Below are 22,020 nucleotides of genomic sequence, written 5' to 3'. Positions count from 1 at the left end.
TAGAGACACTCATGATAACACACATTGACAGCATGGGGTGCAGCACAAAGCCCTGCCATGCAACAGGCGGGAATCCTAATCCTTAGCAGTTGGGAGCTCGTTGGCAGCATCACATGCTCTTTCCATTCCTGCTCTGAATCCCCCACCATGTGCCCTTCGCTGATTGTCTCCCACTCTGGAGGCAGCCATGGAGAACTAGAAGGTGACACCCACCACCTGTGGAGCGGAGCTGGCCAGTCTCCTGCTGGGGATTGCCATTTGAGAGTCTGTCCCTACATTTAGTGGCATGCAGGATATTGACAGTAAAAATCACAACCCCATGAAACAGCTCTAGCTTCAGTTTTCATTATTTACTTTAACCTTTCAGAAGCAGAGCCTAACATTTGGTTTCTCTAGGCTATGCTTACAAAGCCCAGCAGTGTGCAACGAACTGCAAGACACAGTTAACTGGCTGAAATTGCAAACAGGAGGTTTCTAGGCTTTCCCTGTAGAAGTTCCTACAGCAGGTGATATGTCAGCTTAAGAGAACATCAGTAGACTTGAACAGATTTCTTTTTTTTTAAGGGTTTTTTAATCTCCTCCCTGATACCAGAGTGGCATCCACCTGGGCCTTCAGAAGTAGACTGTCCTGCTGAAGCCTGTGCTGTTACAGACTAGAAACTTGAAAAGGGTTAAATACATTAGCCAGTCTACTCAAGAAAGGAACAGGAATGAAAAATGCAACTCCTTAAACCAATCTATCCTCCAGGCAAAACACTCCTATCAACCATTACGGAAAACAGGGTGTACTTCTTAGAGGATAACAGGCAGGAAAAAAAAAGTCCCAAACTCCAACTAACATTTATTTGCCAAACAAATCCAAGTGAGTTCTTTGCAAGGGTGACCAAGGAAATAGATGATAGAAAGGTGATGAAACCAATCTGTCTGTACCCAGGCATTTGATAAGCTGTCACTTCAGAAATTGGTGGGGAAACGAGAAGACAGGAACAAGTACTATATTGACATCATTGATTAAAAGCTGGCTGTCAGCCCAAACCAGAAAATGTTAAGCATTTAAGGTAACTAGTTAAAAGGTGGAGAGACAGAGGTCTTGACGCTGCCACGTCCCAACATCTGGGTTCATCCTGAGATACTTTTACTGTATTTTACATATGGTTTCTCAGGATTTCTTTCAAAGGAATAGAAAACTAAATGAAGAGAAACCTTGGAAAGGAGGACTTGTAACTTCTATGATTGCTACTGCAATTGAGAAAATTATCTAAACTCCACACATGATTTATTTTCTCCTTGTATCTTTATTTAATAACATTATTCTCCCTCATACTGCAGAAGTAGTTCTCTATGAAGACTATAGAAAGAGACTAGAAAAAGAGGGGGAAAAAATCTATCTTTTGAATTCAGTAAAAATAAAACCCAAGTTACTGGAAATTATTTTTATAACTTAAGATCAGGACCATGCTGTACACGCTGCACAAAACACTCAGGAGGACAAACAGTAAACTCTCATTCACTGAATTAAATGGAAAACCCAAGCATTGGTTTTAATAAAACACACACAAACAGATATTATTTCTGCTCCCTACCCAAAGACATGCTAACTAAAGCCCAGGCAGTGGGGAACGTCTGGCATGTCTGGAGGGCCAGCAGAAGTCCAAAGTGCAATGTGAAGACACATATAAAAAATTCAGGACAAATTTGGGATTTGTTCCAACTTGAAGCAGAAAGAAATTAAGTGAAGAAGCACGAGACTCTGTTGAGATTCAAACTAAAGGACATGTTTCTACAAGATCTCTTTCACATCACTCTCTTTGTATATGATTCTCCATTTAATTCTGTGCAATTGCAGCATTTCAGTTTTTAGATGTTCATAATCCAGGATCAGATCTTGTATGACCTGTCAGTTTTTTAATAACGTATCTTCAGTTTACGTTCAGACTTCAAGTAAAATGGGAAATCTAAAAAGATTAAAGCAATTGTGACAGTCCAAAGTAAAGAAGTGCACTTGCCTAAAACAAATATCGTCACTTTTTCCGATCTTATTATTAATAATACATGTATAAAGCATATTAAGAGCTACAAAACACAAACATGTCACTTCTTTCTTTACTGATGGCTCATGAATAACAGCTTCAAAAGCTGTGTGAGGATACACTTCCCACTACCTCAGCAATACAAAGAGCTTTAATCTAATCTCAAGATGGTACATTTACAGAGGTATTACTTAAACACAAAAAATGTGATCAATATGCTAAAAGACTCATATACAAAGTAATTTTTAATGTACCTTTGTACAGCTGAAAAACAATGGACATGAAAGTTATCTATTTCATGTTCATGATACAGAGATTTCCAGATTTGGTCTAGCTCAATATACGAAAGTTATTAGACCATGAAAAATGTGGGGTTTTCTTCTCTCTCTTACTTTTCTCCCCACTGAATATGAGGAATGGATCTCTACCAGAGTCATGTGGAGCTACTGCAATCTAAACAGATATAACAGCAGCAACTCAAAAGCTATTTCTGTTTAAAAACAAAGAAATAACTGTGATAACTCTCACATAATACAATCGGCAATGTTGGGCAGGTAATGGTCCTGATTATATTCCTTGGGTGTTTTGTACTACTGTTATTCAGCTTGCCTTTTCTGACTGGCAGCAGAGAGGAAGGAGAGAGGCAGCTCTTTCTCATGACCACATAGTGCCCTCATCATCAGTTCACGACAGCCCTGACTATTAGCCAGGCTGCTATGTGTACACCATCCTAAATTCCCTCAGCTCAGTGCAGTCACAATGATGTACACTTAATGCAGAATTTCTCCAAGAAAGCTGTACCTTCTGTCATCCCTCAGCCATGACAGTGTTTCTTAGTGGGGACAATTTCAAACAATGACAAAAGGCCAACTGCAACTGAAAAATCAAGGTAATACCAGAAATAAAGTAGATCATATTATTGGCCTGATCTTTCTGTGTGTTCTTATGATACTTTAAGATAAGAATATCAAAGTGTACAAACAAGTAGCTTGTAAATAATAATAACATGAAATTTTAGAATTTCATTTAGAAGCTAAGTTATTCAGCTTGCTTTCTGGTGCAGAAAGCTGGACAGTGTTGACCAAATGAATATAAGGATTCAGCTCAAATTATTACAACAGCTCTTTCAGAGAAATTACTCTTTTGGCTTTTCATTTGGGTGCTTCACCTTCCTGTACAAAGTGCACTAGAGGTCTAATTCTTAATGAAAGGCTTTATGAAAGACAATTAAAAGAAACAATGTAAAAAAAAAAAGCCTAAGCAAATATGAAACCTGATTAAAAACTCTGAGCTACTTTTATTTTAAATAATGTGCATCTGTTTTACAAAAAGCTGGCTGAAACATTTTAGTCCCAGGACCCTTTAAAATCTCTCCCCCGTCCCCCCGTCGCCCCCCCCCGTCATTCCATCCTTAGCTTCTTTTTTGTGTTTATATATCTTTTAGGGTGATTCCAGTTAGAACATCTCATCTGAAATTTGAATGCTAACCCTAAAAGAATGAATATAAATCCTTCTCAAAAATACAGCAGAGATTTGGGAACAGAATTATATTGGCCTTAACACATAAAGGTAAGTGCTCATATGTGACTCAAAACTTCCAGAGCTATCTCTAATCCTATAGTACTTGAAAAACTGCAAATTTCTAGGTGAATGCAGACAAGCAGCCATTTTTAAAAATGGAGATAACAATGTTTTTATAGATTCTTTATGAAAGAGATTATCCTATAGGACTGAAATATGCTGTGAGCAAGTTTCCAATTTGATGAGGAAAGGAAAAATCATTCCCCAAAACAGCTAAGGTAGCCACAGGGCATAACTGTTGTTCTTGAATATTTCTCAAAGCACCAAAGCTTATCTTTGTGTGTGTGTATTTATATTTCTTTGGTGTTTTTCACTATAACATCTCAATACTAATACAACATCTACTCTGTCTGCACTAAGAGATGGGTGGATGTTGCAGGACAAGGACACAAATCTACCTTGATACTGTTTATAATGCATATTTTCAATATCCCATGTGTTTCTAAAATTCTTTTGAGTATCTTGCTTGGGATCCTGGCCTAAAACATTACTGCCTTACTCTCATCTGAATTCCCTACGTGATTAGTAGTATCATGAATATTTGCAGTGAAATCTTGTGAATCTAATAAAATGTTACAGGTTGAGGTTTAAACTACAGTTATTCATACTTAAGAAGCTTCCTTAATACTCCACCTCTGTTCTCACCAGTGCCTCAGTAATGTAAATGCATTTGTTTAACATCAACTTGGGAGTTCACTGAGTCTTATTCAAAATGTAGAAACATTGATGGGACAATTTTCATTGATTTCAGCATTCTTGGCCTGTAGAAATTTAGCCATATAATACTGCTTCTAGAAATAATCACTTATCAGTCCATCTGGAACAGTACTCAAATGCAGAATAAGATAATATCTGAAATATCCAATTCCAAAAACACTTTGAATTGAAGTGGAAACAGCTGCATAGCTAGAAACTAATCACGTACTGGAAACAGTTTTCAGTGAGAATGACACAAATGCAATGCATTAATATTCATGAATATCACATGTATTATTATTATAATTAACCCCTATTCATATATCCATAGGTCTGGATAGGTGGACCACCCATTCTGGGTGGTGGATGGAAAATCAGCTGGATAGCTGGGTTTCCAGTGTTGTGATCACTAATGAAAGGTTCAGCCGGTGGCTGGATACTAGTGGCATTTCCAGAGGTTAAAACTGGGGTCAGTACTGTTTAACACCTTCATTAATGTCTGGAGGAGGGGACAGAGTCCACCATCAGCAACAGTATCAGTTTCAGGGGAAAGGTCAGTATGCTGGAGATTAGGACTGCTATTGAGAAGGACCTGACAGGCTAGAGAAACAGGTTGATAATAAACTCGCGACATTCAAGACAAATGCCAAGTCCTGCACTTGGCATGTAATAACCTCTTGCCACAGCTGAGGTCTGTGGACAATTGATTACAAAGCAGCCTTGCAGAAAAGGACTTGGGGTTCCTGGTGGATACCAAGTTGAATGTGATTTAACAGGGCAGCCTTGAGGGCTGTCAAACATTGGAGCAGGTTTTCTAGAAAGGCTGCAGATACCTCCATCCTTGGAGAGTTCAGACCTTGACTCTACAAGGCCCTGAGCAACTCCAGGTTGGTGTTGCTCTGAGTGGGACCTGGACCAGGTGTTCTGCAGAGGTCCCTTACAATTTGTATTACTTTGTGATTCTAGATTTTAGCAACCCGCTTATAAAAATACAGAATACTACGCATTTATACTAAAGATTACAGAAGTATCAGCTCTGTTGCATACTACGCCAACCCTTCTCCATCTTTTATGAGTGAATAGAGCTGTACTTCAGTGTTCTTGTGTAGCATCATATACATTTCAATTTTCACTTCAGAAAAATAAGATGGCGTATTTGTCATTCTTAAAGCAAGAAATGATTCTGCAAGTCTGACACTGCAACAATGAAAGTACAGCATGCTTATAAGCCAGATATTTTCTAGCTAACAAGATATTTGCTAGTATCTGTTTTATATGATTTAGTGACTACCCTCTGCATAGAGATAGCACACGATTCATAGCATATGCTCTTTGCTCAGTATGTTTAATAAATAGAATGCCTTCTGTTCATTTGACAACACAAATTTACTTGTCTTAAAAAATGACTTTGTATACCCTAAGAAAATGTAACATTGCAGAATTTGATTTAGTCTCTAAAACATGGCATTTTTTTTAAAGTATCATGCAACTAAAGGGCATATCTCTGAGTGTACGCAGCTACCTGGAACATAAAAGTTTACTGTGCTCCTTTCCTCTGACCTGCTTCCCAGTGTACCTCTCCATGAAACTCTGTTTACCCTGTTTTCCTTAGAACTGCTTTTTAGCACCCCATGGATTTTTATTACTTGCAGACTGCGCTTTAGTTAACCTGAAGCCTTTGAGGAGAGATTGGAGACTCTACTGTGTGGTAGCTTGGAGGCAGCAAAGTTCTTTGCTATGGAGATATAATGTGCGCTTGTGTTCGTGTCACAGCATCTGTATAAATATCAAGCTTGTTCTCTGCTGTATGTTGACAATTTTCTGGCTCTGCATGGTGTTCCTTCTGTCTGTCACTATGTTCTAGATGTCATCTTTCCTGCACTTCCTATGGTTTCCCTTTACTGTCTTCTTTTGTCTTTCTGACTTGCAACAGAAAACAACAAATGAATGTCACCTATTATATGACACAATGAATGTGGCTTCATATTGTCTTAATTTTTGTTTATAGTTGCTGTTGTTGTTTTACCCTCATTCATTCTAATTGTCCTTCATGTAATAAAAACATATTGATTTCAAAAGACAGCGAGTCTTGATACCTACCAGGAAGTGATGATCCTTTAATAGCAACATCTACCAATTCAGTACAGTACCACCATCCAGTAATTGAACTTCAGACATTACCTATATCTACATAGAACCAAGAAAAATAAATACCAGCTTTTCTCCTCAGTCAAAGGACTGAAAGCAGCCATTCTCTGAAGCACTGCTGCTGAAGCTCTCTACTACCGAGATATTCTTTGCAGCTCTTCATTCTCTGAGCTCTTCTACTTTGGACGACATCTTTTGTTTAATAAAACTCGATATTAAAAAGCCAAATAAAGTGAGCTTTAATTCCGCTGCAGCAGTGTTTTTCCTTGATTCTGAGGAATTATAATGTCTCTGCTGAGAAATAAAGTACCAACTGAGATTAAATTTCACACAGCTGTATTGATAACCATCCTTCAATGGTCTTCCTTATTTCAATTAGATTTCAAAGGTGCAACAGCAAAAAAGTGCTGGCTCCGGATCTTCTAAATAGGATATATTTCATTGTGCAGATTTTGCAAGTTGATGGAACATTAGGGTTAGTTGATTTGCAATACAGAGTTCTGAATTTCTCTCTTTCCAGAGTTTATTTTTGCTACAGCAGTCATTCAAAAACATCTCATTCACCTGCTGATGGTACACAAGGCAACACAATTTAATTGAGATCACAGCTTCTCCCTCTGAGCACATGTCCAAATTCTGAGGCACATAAAGACTCTAAAGACAAAAATAACTTAACACATTTGAACATTCAGTTTCTATGGAGACAAATAAAAGTAAAATGTCTAATGTGAGTTCTTATTCAGCCTGATGCCTTACAGATTAGAAGCACTTCACTAAGCCTTAGAGACAGATATTATTCCATAAATAAATAAATAAAATAATAAAAAAGAACCACCCCAAATCCCAAATCCTATGTTTCTAACATGCACTTGTGTATTCTGGTTGTGTAAGGATTACTTCTGGCAGTCAGTTCCTGTTCTTCTATTCCCACCCCACATTATGGCCTTATTGATATACTTGAGGTATAGTTTGTGTCATTTTCAATAGCAAAATCTTTTTCTTGAAACATGATAAAACTCAAAGCTCGGGACTTCAAGGCTTCTAGCCCTCACTCCAAGGGTTTAGAGAATAATAGCTACAGAGTTAACTGCTACAGATGCCTGATGCTGCTAGGTCAAAGTAATGAATGTTACATGAACTGTCTGACCTCTTAAGCTAGGATCAGCAAAAAAAAGCCTGAAAAGCACAGCATCATGATTAGAGCTGTAGAAGTCCTTCTGAGACTTCTCACAGGCAGTTGGATATACAGCCCACTTTTTAAAAGTGCATTTTAAGTGGCACTCTTGTTGGTCTTAAAGATCATATTTGAAGAGGTGCTGTTCACAATTATCACTAGCTTTAATGGTGTTTTCTGAATCCTGTGCTTCTGCAAGGCTTATTAGTTATCCTAATGTCTCAGTCAGCTCTTCCCTCACACAAACTGCAGGTAAAATACAACATGAGATTATCAGTACTAAGGGTGTCTATAAAGCTTATTGCAAAAATGCAGGCTCCGATGATTACGTCTGAGCCAACTTCTATGCAACAGCCATGTAAGTTGTCATTAGCACAGCACTGGGCTTCATCTCAGTTCCCAGCAGGGCTTTATTAGCTCCATACTGTACCTCACTAATTACGGCTACAGGTTTTTTTGGCCTGAAGCTTGCTCACAAATGACCAGCTCAGAGCCTGGGCAGAATGAATTCATGCATGACTAAAAATACAGACATATAGAAGAAACATGAATTACAGAGCAGGAGCCAGCCTCAGCCACCTTAAGTTGACCTAACTTACTTGATTTTAGTACTGTTAAGTCTATTTATCCACCTGAGGATCTGCCAAACTTTTTGTGTTAGAAAGGAGCATGTATCTGCTCAGCTAAAATTTATTATGCACAAAGATCACAAAAAGCATGAAACAGTAAGGTAAAGCTGGGTCCAACAGGCTGAAGTCCTGTTGCCTGCTGAACTAACTAAACCCAGTGTAGAGACAGGTAGGGGCCTCACCGTAACTGTTCCCAAGTGAAGGGTAAGAGTGGCAAGGTCCCTCACGCCTGCTGTGGGCAGCCTGCAAGGTCTGCCCCTGCTCGCTCGCAGCTTGCCCTGCTGTTGTGCAGCTCAGAACCAACATGAACTGTTCCTCCTGGAAGTCGGCTTTCAGTTGTGCTTCTCATGCTCACTATCAACACTCTGTGTGTGTGTGTCAGTCTCCTTTACTGGCAATAAGTGTCCATAACAACACTTCAGACGCTGGATTCTCACTTAGCAGAGCCTGCATTTTCCAGCTGAGGATTTGCTGCAGACACACCCAAGGAAGTTCTGTACAGACTGAGCCCTGTCTTTAAATAGTATAGATGCATACCCATGGCACCGTGTTATGAAGATTTAACACTCAAATAAATTTAGGGATATCTCTACTCCATATTCCACAGCATTATTAATATTAGCTGTCTGCAACTGTAATTTCACTACATATTCTGGTAATCTTATTTATATATGTCTTATTTGTACTTTTAGCATAGAATGTTAAGAAGATCTGACTTGTGCAACCATGCCGTCCATTGCTCTGGCAGTTGGCAGTTTCCCCACGGACTAACTCTGAACTCAAGGACCAACTTCACAGAGAAAAAGAATTCCTAGAGATAATTTGTGAAAATCGGAAAACAAGTAGGGAAATGCACAATAGCATCTTCACTGAGGCAGAACCCAGTCATGACACCGGAGCTGGCAGAAGCCAAGTGCACAGGTGGCACACGGGTGTTAGCTGGCCAATGCTCACAGAGTTGCAAGGTAGCAACAGCACTGCTACTGTATGGGCTCTTACGCGGGACAGTAAAGGAACGCTGGGAAGGGGGGGAATGAAAAGTCAGCCAATGAACAGAATTCATAGGAAATTAGACTTCAGTATTTCCATTTGCCTAAATAGGAACTCATTTTGTGCAAGTTATCCTGCTCATCGATTATCCTGATTAATACTCACCTGTATACTTAATACATTACCAGTTCTCATGAAGAATAGCTGATGGAAAAATCATTTTACTTATCGTTCACTAAACCCCATAAAAAGAGATTTGTGCTACTCGACTAGAATTCTACCAAAATTACAACATACTTCCAAGTCCTTTACAAGTGCTACTTCCTGAACTTTTCTTGTGTGCTTATTTGTCTCAACAGGAGCAAGAGTCAACAGCCTAAATGAATCTTAGCAAACAGTGTTGAGTCCATATATAGTCAATGTGGAGATAAAGTGCTATTGGGTGAATAAGGTGCTATTCATCTAATCCTAAAACAGACATCTTAAATAGGTCAGATGAATCATATCCTGAAAGTACTTGCTTCTCTCTGCTTACTGTAAAGTGAGGCCAGAGTAACTAGCTTTAGCATAGAAATCTGTAATGTAAATACTTAAGAGTCAGGTAGAACAAATGTTACCTTAGACTTCAAATGTAGAATCAGATACTTAATATACAACTAAATCATGTCAAAGTTCCTACAGTGAAATTCCTTAAAAAGAAAAAAACCCAAACAGGCAAATCTCATCAAATCCCAGCTGAATTTTTTCTTTTTTTTTTTTTTTTTTTTTTCCCCCTAGAAGTAAAGCTAAAGATTAAATCAGTTTTTCAAAACTTCTTGTTCTGTATCTCCAATACCGAAAACCAACCTGCTGAACATTTAGGCTAACGTGAGACACAGACACACTAGTTACTACTTGGAAGCAGAGGTCTTTCCTGCTGTCTCCTCTTCCAAAGTGAGCTCTTCTGTGAGCCCCAAATTTGGCAGCCAACAGCACTAACTTCCATGCCGGTCTGTGGCATACTGGCAAGAAATACCCAGAGCCCCTGCCTTCCCCAGTCCTTTGCATTTCCTGCACCTGAACCTTATCTGTTTTAACCCAGTTGATTTTGCCCCAACTGAATGAGACAAATAGTTGCCTAGGGTTATTTAGCAAGACTTAAAATTATCTCTTATGAAAAAAGAAGTGAAACTTAAAGCAAAACAAATACGACAATCAATTCTAGACTGAAGTCCGTGCTGACTATTCCTTAACCTGAACCCTTCTAGGAGGTGACTTGTACACGTAGGCACAGTAACTCACACAGGGAAGCCTTACACCACAATGCCTCATGAGTCTGTGGACCCTAGCTTTGATTCACCATCTGACACATACCACTGCCTGCCCCTGAGACCTGGCCCACAGATCATCCAGAGCAGTAGCTGCTCAGTGTGGGCTGAGACTCCTGTATTGCTGATTAACTCGAAGCTTGGAGGCCAGGGCATGAAAGGTGGGAAGGCCACTGCCCTTCCATTTCTCACACCCGCACACATGCGTGTTGTGGTGAGGCTCACATCCAGACCTGCAAACTCAGAAGTGAGAGCTTCCAGCATCCACAGTCCTGCTGCAAGCAGGACTCTTCCACTCCCTGACATATGGAAACCAGCTTTCAGAGCCGACATACTTGCTCCAAGGGAGGGCCTGTGAAGTCCCCCAGCTATGCTCCTGCTTACGTCCATGCCAAGGTCTGGTAATGACAACACAGGCAAACCAGCAATGTAATTTTCAGGGATTTTGAACTTAGTATCAGGGTTTGAGAACACTAAGAGTTGCCGTAACAATCCAGAATAAATTTGTACTACGGTGGTCTGGAGCCTCTACAGATTCACAAAACTTCTGTTTTTCATACTTTTTAGAAATATTAATAATATACAGGCTACCATGAAAACAGTTTAAGATGGCAATAGCTTATCCAGCACTGGTGGGAAAATAGATTAGACTTCAGCTACATAACTATAAAAAAAAACCCTCAAATCTTTTAGCACACCTCTATTTCAAGAAAAAATAATTTGCTGTATTGTGCAAATTGACTAAGACTCTGTTATCCATTTGAGAAAGCTCCTGTTTACAAAACATACTTTCATCTCAATAGATAAAAAAGATACCTTCAAAGACATAAAAAGCTTGAAATATTCACATTATCATCTCCCTAATTCTTATTGCAGACATGCCTCCTATTGCATAACATATTGTGTTGTAGAGGTTTGCAAAAGGTCATGTAAACTGTATGCGATATTTTAAAGACTAAGCACTAAAATACAGAAGGGGTCAAGAAAACACAGACAAGCTATGATCTTAAACAGTAAAATAAGAACGCTTTATGTAACTTTTCAGAATTTATGAGGAAAGAATGGTGTAACATCTATTCAAAGCATGAAGTTAACTAATATCATTAAAATGTGTGACAATCAACAAACACAGCTGTAATCTACCTTGGCAGAAGTTAGTGCATTAAGCAAATCCTGACCTGGGAGTCCTGCCACTTTCTTAATTGGAACAATAACTGGGTTTTTTTTAAAGAATGAAATTTATTCCTCATCTCACGTCATACCAGTGGATAACAGAATAATCAGGCAAAACAGAAAGACTGCAGAAATTACTAGAAAACAGATGTGGTTGCAGAGAAGTTCCTGGTGACAAAATTTATTTAATGGCAAGGAATCAGATCATGCCAGGAAAGTTGTTTATGAGACCATGCATGAAGGGCTTTAAAGCTTTTCTTTTAAAAATACTTTAGGGTATTCTGAGTTAGATCTTGAATATATCTCCAGAAAGCTCTGTAGGTGTTAGAGAGTGAGGATGAATAGGGTTATCATCCTGGTGCACAGGGAAGAGAAATAGCAGAGCAGCGTATCCATTTCTCAGTTGCTGTAAAGTGTCATGGCTCAATTAACTTCAAAGGTGCTACAGTTACATTTACCAGGGGAAGAATTGCCCCACAGTTTTGTTCAGGCCCTAACAGGGAAAACTCATCTATCTGGTGGCCACAGAAGAAACAAATGCAATAGTCTGAATGAGAGAGTATCTCCGTACAAGTACAGACTTGCTCAGGATTATCTGTATGGGATCTGTTTACACGTTGTGCTGGTTTTGGCAGTGGTAGAGTTAATTTTCTTCATAGTAGCTAGTATGGGGCTGTGTTTGGGATTTGTGCTGAAAACAGTGTTGATAACACAGGGAGTTTTAGTTACTGCCGAGCAGGGCTTACACAGAGCCAAGGCCTTTTCTGCCCCTCACCCCACCCCACCAGTGAGCAGGCTGGGGGTGCACAAGAAGCTGGGAGGGGGCACAGCTGGGACAGCTGACCCCAACTGACCCCAGGGATATCCCACACCATATGGCGTCAGGCTCAGCATATAAAGTTGGGGGAAGGAGAAGGAAGCAGGGGACGTTCGGAGTGATGGCGTTTGTCTTCCCCAGTAACCATTAGGCACGATGGAGCCCTGCTTTCTTGGAGATGGCTGAACCTGCCTGCTGATCAGAAGCAGTGAATGAATTCCTTGGTTTGTTTTCTTGTGCATGCAGCTTTTGCTTTACCTATTGAACTGCTTTTATCTCAGCCCACAAGTTTTCTCACTTTTTCTCTTCTGATTGTTTCCCCCATCCCACCGGGAGGGAGGGAGTGAGCGGCTGCGTGGTGCTTAGTGGCTGGCTGGGGTTAAACCACGACACGTGTAAATAAAATGGACCTGGGCCATCACACTGGCTGACACTACACAGCTCTTACTTGTACCACTGAAATCACTTCACCACCTCTTCCACTTCCACAAATAAGATGCCTGCATCAAAACTGCCTTTTGGGAAATATGCACGGCCAACCTTAGTTGTTAAAACACGCCCCGGCACATGCACAAGGAGTGTGCTGGCACTTAACTGTGTGGATGGCCACATGCCAGTGAGGGCGGTCACAGCCCGGCCCACTTCAGTTCATAATGGCAGATGCAGTCACAGGCAGTGGACAATATGGTTCACTGAACTGGAACATATGGGATTCAGATCAGATGTTTACAAAAGGGATGACCCAGTTCTACAATAGGAGAGTTTGGATAAGTATACCAACAAGGAGGAAAGGAAGGTTTGATCAAAGAAAAGAGAGAGCAAAGCTAGTTTTTATTACTATTTTTCTTTCCTGCTGGTACAAAGATCCTAGCATTGACCCACAAAATGCTTGATGACACACTGTGCAATTGTTGTGTCAGAGGATGCCTTGCTTGCCCAAGGAATGCACTTGTTCTGGGATTCCTTTGCGATGAAGACAATACAGCTGAACCTAGAAGACAAATTATCAAGGCAAATGGAAGCCGTGGGGTTTAAAGAAGACAACCACTCTGTTTAATGAGGTTATTCCAAGTTATAAAATGACTGAAAAATAGTATCCTTTTAAGGGGAAAATGCTTCCTGTATTTATATCTTAAATGTGTTAGTGAGTGCATCTCCATAAAGAATTGCTTTCTTCTCATAATATTTATCTATTTTACTTGGATTACATGCTAAACATAAATACAGTGTTCCAGGGAAAATATCTTTTGCTTGGCTTGTTTCTGGTCTCTTACAGATAGATAATCCTCTGTTTATTTAGCAACTATGTAATTTGATAAAATAATATCATGGGAAAATATGAGTTTCAAATTCCAATTTGAGTTTTTGAGACAAGTATAGCACTTTTTACTGAGTAAGAAATGAACAGTTACAGTGGGTGCATCTTGCATGGTGTGGAAAGCGTGTTACGAGAATGCAGGGTAAAAACAAGTGTTTGGCCGGATTCAGTGAGAATATTTTATAAGACATAATAGGAAATCAGGTTTTGGTTAAAACTCATGAGGGGCTTGGACTACACTTCCAAAGCCTATTAATATTGATTATTTTTGGCTGCATCTCAACTTACAACAAAAAGTGATGTAAAGAGGATACTGAAAGGAGGCAGGTACAATCTTAATCGCAACATTAAGAATAAGTGATGTTTGCTTAGACTGATTTGCATTTTCCCGTAACTATACGTATTTAAACCATTGGAAATGGGGATATGAATCAAATTTAAAGGTTGCTATCTTCTTGATTATGTTGCCATTTGAAAACTGCTCAGTTAGTGATTATGAAAGATATTTCTATGGAATAGTGTATTATTTCAGCATTTGCTCCTGGGGATTACTGCCCAATAGTATCACTAGAACCAAGCAAAAACCTGACGCTGGATAAAGTATAAAAATTGCTCTATTAGAATAAGATGTCATAAGAACTGTAGCTCAAGCGCTTACATAAAAATTTGTGAGCTACTGTTCCCATAGCAACAGGCAACATAATTTAGCTAACATAGCTGCTTTCCATTCTAGGGACTTCATTGTCAGTGCAGTTTACAAAATACAAAAGTACTCCTCCTAAGACTGACACAGTAAACAGACAAAATATTGGAAACATGTTGAGGAAGGAATAGTTTTCATTTCATATGCAGGCTAATAAAATACTTCTTTCTCTTCTCACCTGTGTTTCATGGAATTCTCTACCATCCTCAATCCACCATGTACTAATTTAGTTCTCCTTATGGTGCAGGAGATCCAGTGGAAGGCACCTGAAGCTGGCCTGCCTCTATGTTAGTCTGATTCTTTCTGCAATGTGCAGAGCAGCTTCTTGGCTGGCAGAGTCCCTCTTTCTCTCCTTCCTCCCCTCAGTTACCAGAATAAGATTCACTTCAACGCGGAGAGTCAGCACAACATATCTGGGGCACCTGTTAAATCTCATATTGAGCCTACACACAGTTACTAATTTAACACACTGCTGACACACTCCCATAGCCGTAAGTCTTTTGCTTCCCGAATGGTTCTGTGAATCTTGTTACTAATCTGAATCACTTTAAAGTGCTTTTTTTAAAAAACATCTGGCTCCACAGTTTTCAATTAAAAAAAAAAAGTCTGTGAAAAAGTTTTAAAATAAGAACTTAAAGAGACACCAGAACTAATATTTGCACTAAAGGTACTCTGAAAATTCACACTTGAGTAGCTGTGATCTAAATGGAAAGATCAGGGGGAACACCATCAATTCTATCTACTGGAAGTTTAGGATTGCCAGCCTGCAATGCTTGCCTTGCAGAGAATAATGTCTCATGTTATTTTCTTAGTGAGGCTGGAAAAATTCCTTCTGGAAGAGAGATCTAATCGATGTCAGCCAGTGAATCACCACCTGTCCATGGGTAATGGCTGCTTTTGAAAGCAAGTTGTATTGGCCACTGCATTTGATAGACTCCATAATGAAGTGCTGGCTCTGTCTCTGAAGTTCTCCTGTGCTGAGCCCCTGACAGGGATCCTAAGGCACTCACTGCTTCACAGATCTTCCTTCCTGAACAAATATATGGAAGGTAAAAACAGTAAGCTGTTAATTTCACAGCTGAGAATTAATTATGCATGACATTAAGATGCAGATAATTTATCTGACTTCAAAGGTATTTTCTCACTTTGGCGAGTTCAACCATGCACCAAAAGACAGGAACTGACACAGGTAGTTGGAAAAGCAGCTGTGGTGCTGGAGTACAATCACCTGTCCTGTGGGTAGGTAACATGAAAATTTGACAGCTGCAATTTAGGGATCAATGTGTGAGATGCAATATATGCCACTCATGAACTTCACCTAAAAAAACATGTAAAAAGTAACCATGGCAGCTAGCTGTTTTTTTCCAAGTACAATAAAACACGTGCCTTTTTCCAGACAAAGATGCTATGACACAGAAGAATAATCCTCCACTTCTACATCCATCCAAACAAATATACAGAACTTGCCTATTATTTCATTCATACCGACTAAGTATGTAAGATCTAGCACTTTGATGAAGGCTTAAGTATTCAGCTTATATAAAAAGAAAAAAGCATTACACCTGCCACTGTAATTATTACAACAATATTTTTATCCTGCAGTTGAATATACAAAATAAATGAGCATTGGGTTATGCTAGTTAAAATGTGCGTTAGCCTTCATTGTCCTACAGGACAAATTCTGCAATCCCCTATCACAGATTTCATCACAGCAATTTCAAATTCTTGACCTGCGAGGCAAGTTGAGTGTGCCTGCCAAAGTAGAAAGAATAGTAAATATCCTGTTTCTGCAGAAATTGATTGAGTGTAAACCAGCAGGACTATAAAAAGTCACCTCCATATTAACTAGCAGTGCCTACTCTTGTGTTAAAATCAAACACACATACACAAGTCACTGATCTTGATAGATTAGTCTCACACTACCACATCCAAAATTTCTGGTTATAGGAATCGCAACAATATTTAGTCAGAGGTAGAGACAGCTATGGAAAACAGTAGTTCCTATCATCTCTGATCCTTTGATCGCTTCCTGAGCTGAGATCTGGAATCAGGAAACAGTTCTAGAACTACATCAAAAATAAAATCGAAATTCTATCATCAGAGCTTATTTTGTAATAGTAAAGACTGCGTATGGCATTTTAACTTTGAGTAGTGTCATATAACATTTTCAGAAAAACACGTTTATATAGCAGTATGATTTATTCTTGTTAAAAATCTTGTAACAGCAAGGAAATACCTGGCTCGTGATCTATACAATACATTAAACTTCTGTGCAGATTTTGTTGGCTTGTAGAGAGTTACCTGAACATCTATTCTCCTTGGCATAGCTTTCGTAATTCACAACTGAGACTGTTTATTTCAAGAGAAGTAAAAACCTGAAGGTATGAAATACATATAAAATTAAAAAATACAATTCCCCATTTAAACAATATTCTGAGGTAATATTGTTTTAGGGAAAATAACCTTCAAGAAACCAATATTTAAAAAATCACTTAGACCTACACTACGGAACTATTATTTTAAAATCTTCCTTGTTGCATACACAAACAACTAAAATTCATAAAGAAGTGCTGCTTGATCACTTAATTGGCCATTGAGGATCATAATGGTCATGATCTGTATTGTGGCCTGGAAAACAGATATAGATCATAGAAAAATATGTACTAATGCAAACTACTTATTTTGTAAAATATTCTAGGTATAACTTTCAGCTGCTACAAACTGGTCTAAACATGTAACTAAGGAGTAGCTTTGGACAGTATGTAATCACAGTAAATAGAAACCTTGTTAATGCAGTGTTTCGTACTTGTCTATTTTAAGCAGCTACCACCTGAAAACGTAAAAGCATTTTCGATATTTAGCTGTGAAAAAGGCTACATTTAATCCATGTTATGAAAATGAGGAAATTAAAGGAGACAGGTTTTGAAGAGGGAGGCAAAGTTTGCACGAACTCAAGCTGTAACTTGTGATTGTCAGACTTCTGTCTCAACCTTAAGACAATTCTTTTTACTTCCTGACAGCATTATAAAGAAAACAGTCAGCTTATTTCCAAAGAAATGTAGGATCTAGTTCAAAATTAGAACAAGACGGCTTTTAATAGTAACTACAATGGAAAGCTGAATAGCTATACACAATACTTCATAGATATGTCAGAATCTATGAAAACTCTGCACTTTGGCAGATTAATGTCAAATTTATGCCTTGAGCCAACATGGTTGCCCTCTTTTCAATTCAAAATCTAAATTATCCTCCTTAAGTATTTGCCTTTGGGTATAATTCCAGTTTAATATCTTTCTTCATACGAGTTCTTGTGGACTATAGAATTAGTTTAAAACATCTGAATATATTTCTTTTAGGAGACTTTAACATTTCAGAGTCTTCATTGGATCTGTTTCTCTTAACATTATGAGGTGTTGGGGCTATTTAAGATGTTCTGCAGCATAATAGATTGAAAATAATTTCCAGTAGCATCACAGGCTAAATGTAGAGCAAGAACAGTTAAATGACAGTTTAGAAAAATCACTGCCTTAGTAGAACGTTCGGGATAATTTGACAAACCCAATACCGTAATTACTACTGCCCTTACAGCTCTCAAATAATTATGTTTCAGATTTTTCTAAAAAGAAATGTTTAATTAAAGAAGAATCAAGCCATGAATTCATGTATTTGCAAATCAGAGATACATCGTGTAGCTCTGCAGTATCTAGTGGAGTCCGAGTCTTTTTTTTTTTTTAAAATTGTATTTCCTTTTAATTCTGTTTGGTGGTAATGAATGAGGTATATAATTACTCTGATTCATGCTGTACGCTTAACATGAAGTACCCAGAACACTTAAAAACAATAATTAATAAAATATCAAAAAGTGAATTAATTAAAAGCACAACTAAAAATTAAATCCTTAACTTGATATTAAACATGATCAAGAATTGTGCAGAACTCATTGAGACTTGTATAACTCATGTTATACAAATGGCTAAAAATGACTAGTAGTACCTGTACCTCTGTATTAACAGCTATTTATACAGTTCTTGTGGAACAAGTGCAAATTGTAGTGAAGAACCAAATAAATGAGAGCAAATAATCCTAAAAAATAAAATATACTCATGTGGCAAAGCACCAGCATCTTATGTCTGTGAAACTCCTAATTTCAAAGGAGTATATAGCTCCTCCTACTTCTGAAATGACCTCATTTTCAAGAAAAGTTCATATCCCTTTCATTATTTTTTTTTTCATATATTTAAGTGGAAAATAAACAGGTGAAAATGAGGATACAGAAATAAATATTTAAATATAGGAATGAAATTCACACAACTGTCAAGTACCCGCATGATCAGTCATTTTTGTCTGTCTTCCCATCTTTGTTACCCCATGAGAAGTCTGCTCTCTGGAGCAGGGTTACACCACCATGCTGTGCATGCCCCAGCTCAGCTTCCCTAGTGCACATGCCGTCTGCATCCCAACCCCAGGAAAGGTGTGCTAAGTGACGTGCAACCCAGAGGGGAAACTCACGAGCTGTTTTGGACCAAGAGCCTGAAAGAGCTTGGAAATAAAAGAATTCACAAAATAAATGTCAATCAATTAGAAATAATTTTTTCATCTCCCCCCCCGCCCCGAGCAAATCCACATATCCGACTTTTTACCTTGGTACGGTAATACTTGGTTTTCTACCTGAAGGTTCACCTGGTAGCCTGATACTTTGAACAGCAGGACTATGCACAGTTAAATTCTAATCAAGACTCTAAAGGCAACAGAAGGATAGTATACACACAAGCTTTCTCCTCACAGTTTTTACTTGAGACAAAATAGTCAAGGGGCAAACACAGAACTTTAAGAAATTAATAGAGCTAAAAAAGTTAAGAAGCCAGATAAGACCTATACCAGCTGAGGTGCAGTAAATGAAAGGCGGCTATGTCGTCTTTGTGATTCTGTCCATTGAACTTTACAGAACAGGAAGCACAAAGAGAGCTGAACTGTGAGTGACTGTTGTGTTTTGTTTTGTTTTTTATTTCCACCCCCTTATGGTTTGATGGTTTTCATTTTATTTTTTGTTTTTTGCTTTTTTTTTCTTTTAAATCAAGCTTGTTTTCAGCCTAAGCTGAAACTTCTTACTCTTTTTGGACTTGGTGTAAATAAAAAATAATGCTACTAAAGTTCAGTAGAAAGGTTAGGAACAAAAATCATTTAGGCAGACTTCAATTCACTGGGCAGGCATTTCCCTGGATAAAATAGAGAGGATGACTAGCCAAAAGCATCTGTGAAATAATAATTTCTCCAAATTTGTTCCTTAAAGATCTGTCAACTGTAATCAAGTAACATTGAACTTTGATGTTCTGTTGTTGATACTTTTGGACTAAATTCCACTCAGCATTATTTGTTCTAAAAACATCCATTCTTCATTAATATTCTACCCAACCTTACACACATCTTGGGCAAAGGCAGAGAAAAAGGATAAAGACGAGACTTTCTGTGCTTCTGACTCAGTGCTACAGTAGCTGCAAATAATATGGCTGAGCAGACACTTTCAGATAAACTTTGATTTCAGCCACAAAGCCCCAGTACTGGTGTAATGAATAAAATGTCCATTTAACTTTTAGACCTAACAGATCTGTGAATAGGGAAGTGCACAGTTCAGTAGGCTATTAACTAACCTGTGAAATGATGCTTATCATATGGACAAAGTGTTATTTCTTCTGGAAAATGAGCAGGTCACCAAGCAACTGCCTTGATCAGATATACCCAGGAATTAGAGTGGATATTTTGTGTTCACATTTGATTAGCATTTGATACCCTTTTTCTCTAAACACTTCCCACAGGACTGCACGTGCCAATTTCCTACTGTAGCTTGAGTTATTATACAAAGACCTGAAAATGCTCATTACACTTAGCTCTATCTTAGGTTTACCGACAGTGCTGAAGACAACGGTCTTTCCCCTAGACTATTAAATGACTTTCAGAAACAGAAAAAAAAAAAGAAACATTCTGAAGTTGAAATCTAGCATTAGATCACCCACAATGAAGAACTGGTAGAATAAATCACCAGACACAGCTTTGTCCCTGAGGTATTTCATAAAATCTCAAGCCTACTTAGAAGAATTGCAACAAAACAGTATTCTTTATTAACACAATGAAAAACAAAGTCTGTGGATCTTACTGAAGAGCATGGATACTTTGGGGTGCTAGTAAGGAAAGGAGAAAACATTCCATGCTAAAGCAGAATTAAAAGAAAAATCAACAGAGAAGTAGAATGTGCATTTGGATTATCTACTCTAGATTCCTAACTCAGGTGGCACCTAATTAATACATATGGGATCGAGAACAGGAATTCACAGGCATGCTTCCTAGCCATTGGAAAGCAAACTGCTATTAACTACCTTCTCCATGGAGCTCCTATGTGTTAAAGGTACATTCTTAGTCTTCTGAGTGAGTTAATACAAGGTAACTAGGTGTAGGGATCTGGTCTGAGGGATGCGTTTGAACGGGGCACAACCCAGTGTAGCAAAAAGCACCCCGGTGCCTTTGCAATTCCAAGGGCATGAGTTCCCATCTGAGTCTGCAAAAGTAACAGAACTCAAACAAAACCCTTTATTGATTTTTTTTTTTAAATAACAACTATTACTGCCTCTGTCTACAAGGGGAGCTGGGATAGAGCCATTCTCCATCTCTGGGCTATTTCACAGAAATGGGATGCAAGGAATGCAAGAGCTATGCTGCTACAGACATTACTTGAGTGAGCAGTCCATACCTAAGGACACTCCCCTGGGAGTCAGGGATCCCTCAGTTAAGCCTTTATGTTCACTGTAGTCTTATACATATATCCAAAGACTGGAATACAAAACACATAACTTATCCTTCAAGTAAGAACTAGAGTCTAAAACTCCTTTGCTTCCTCACTACCCAGGAAAAAAAAGTTATAAAGAAAGCCATAATTGCTTTGGACAAGCTACTGCAACTGTCTGGACAAGATACAGACACCAAAATGTGTTTTAAAGCAAACAAATAGAAGACTGGGAGCATCTGGGAACAAAGACCTTAGGTTAGACCTACAGCATGGGAGATTCTGTTCTGTAAGGCAAAGACTCAAGGAAGGGTTCAAATTCATTATAATCTGGCCAGTTTTGTGTCACACTTACCAGTCAGACAGAAAAACATAATCCTGGAATCCAGATGTCTCAAGGTTCTGCCATGAAGGCACGGGATGGATTATGAAGGAATGTACTATCTGAGTAAGTAAGAGTAGCTTGGTTAAGAACACTGAGAAAAGCCTTTGTTTACAGGGACTGCCAGCACCACATTTTCTGTTTAGCAGGCTGCTGAAAATTAGAAGGAAATTTTACATCCTTACATGCTTTGAAGTCTCTGTCCTTTTTCTTCATCCTACTCCCTAGACACACATGCTGGCTAATCCTCCTTCCTCTTTGGAATAATGACCACCCAAAACTAGCTGGCCACCTGGG

The 22,020-nt window shown here is 38.6% G+C and overlaps 1 protein-coding gene across 2 annotated transcripts in view; it reads right to left on the bottom strand.

Annotated features, from left to right (window-relative positions):
* The window catches only part of DLGAP2 (DLG associated protein 2), a 487,901-nt gene that overhangs the window by 140,604 nt on the left and 325,277 nt on the right, over nt 1-22,020 (bottom strand). The window lies entirely within an intron of this gene.

The sequence above is a fragment of the Phalacrocorax aristotelis genome, chromosome 3, assembly GCF_949628215.1.
Source record: "Phalacrocorax aristotelis chromosome 3, bGulAri2.1, whole genome shotgun sequence".
Lineage (NCBI taxonomy): Eukaryota > Metazoa > Chordata > Aves > Suliformes > Phalacrocoracidae > Phalacrocorax > Phalacrocorax aristotelis.
This window is presented reverse-complemented; position numbering and strand designations above follow the sequence as displayed.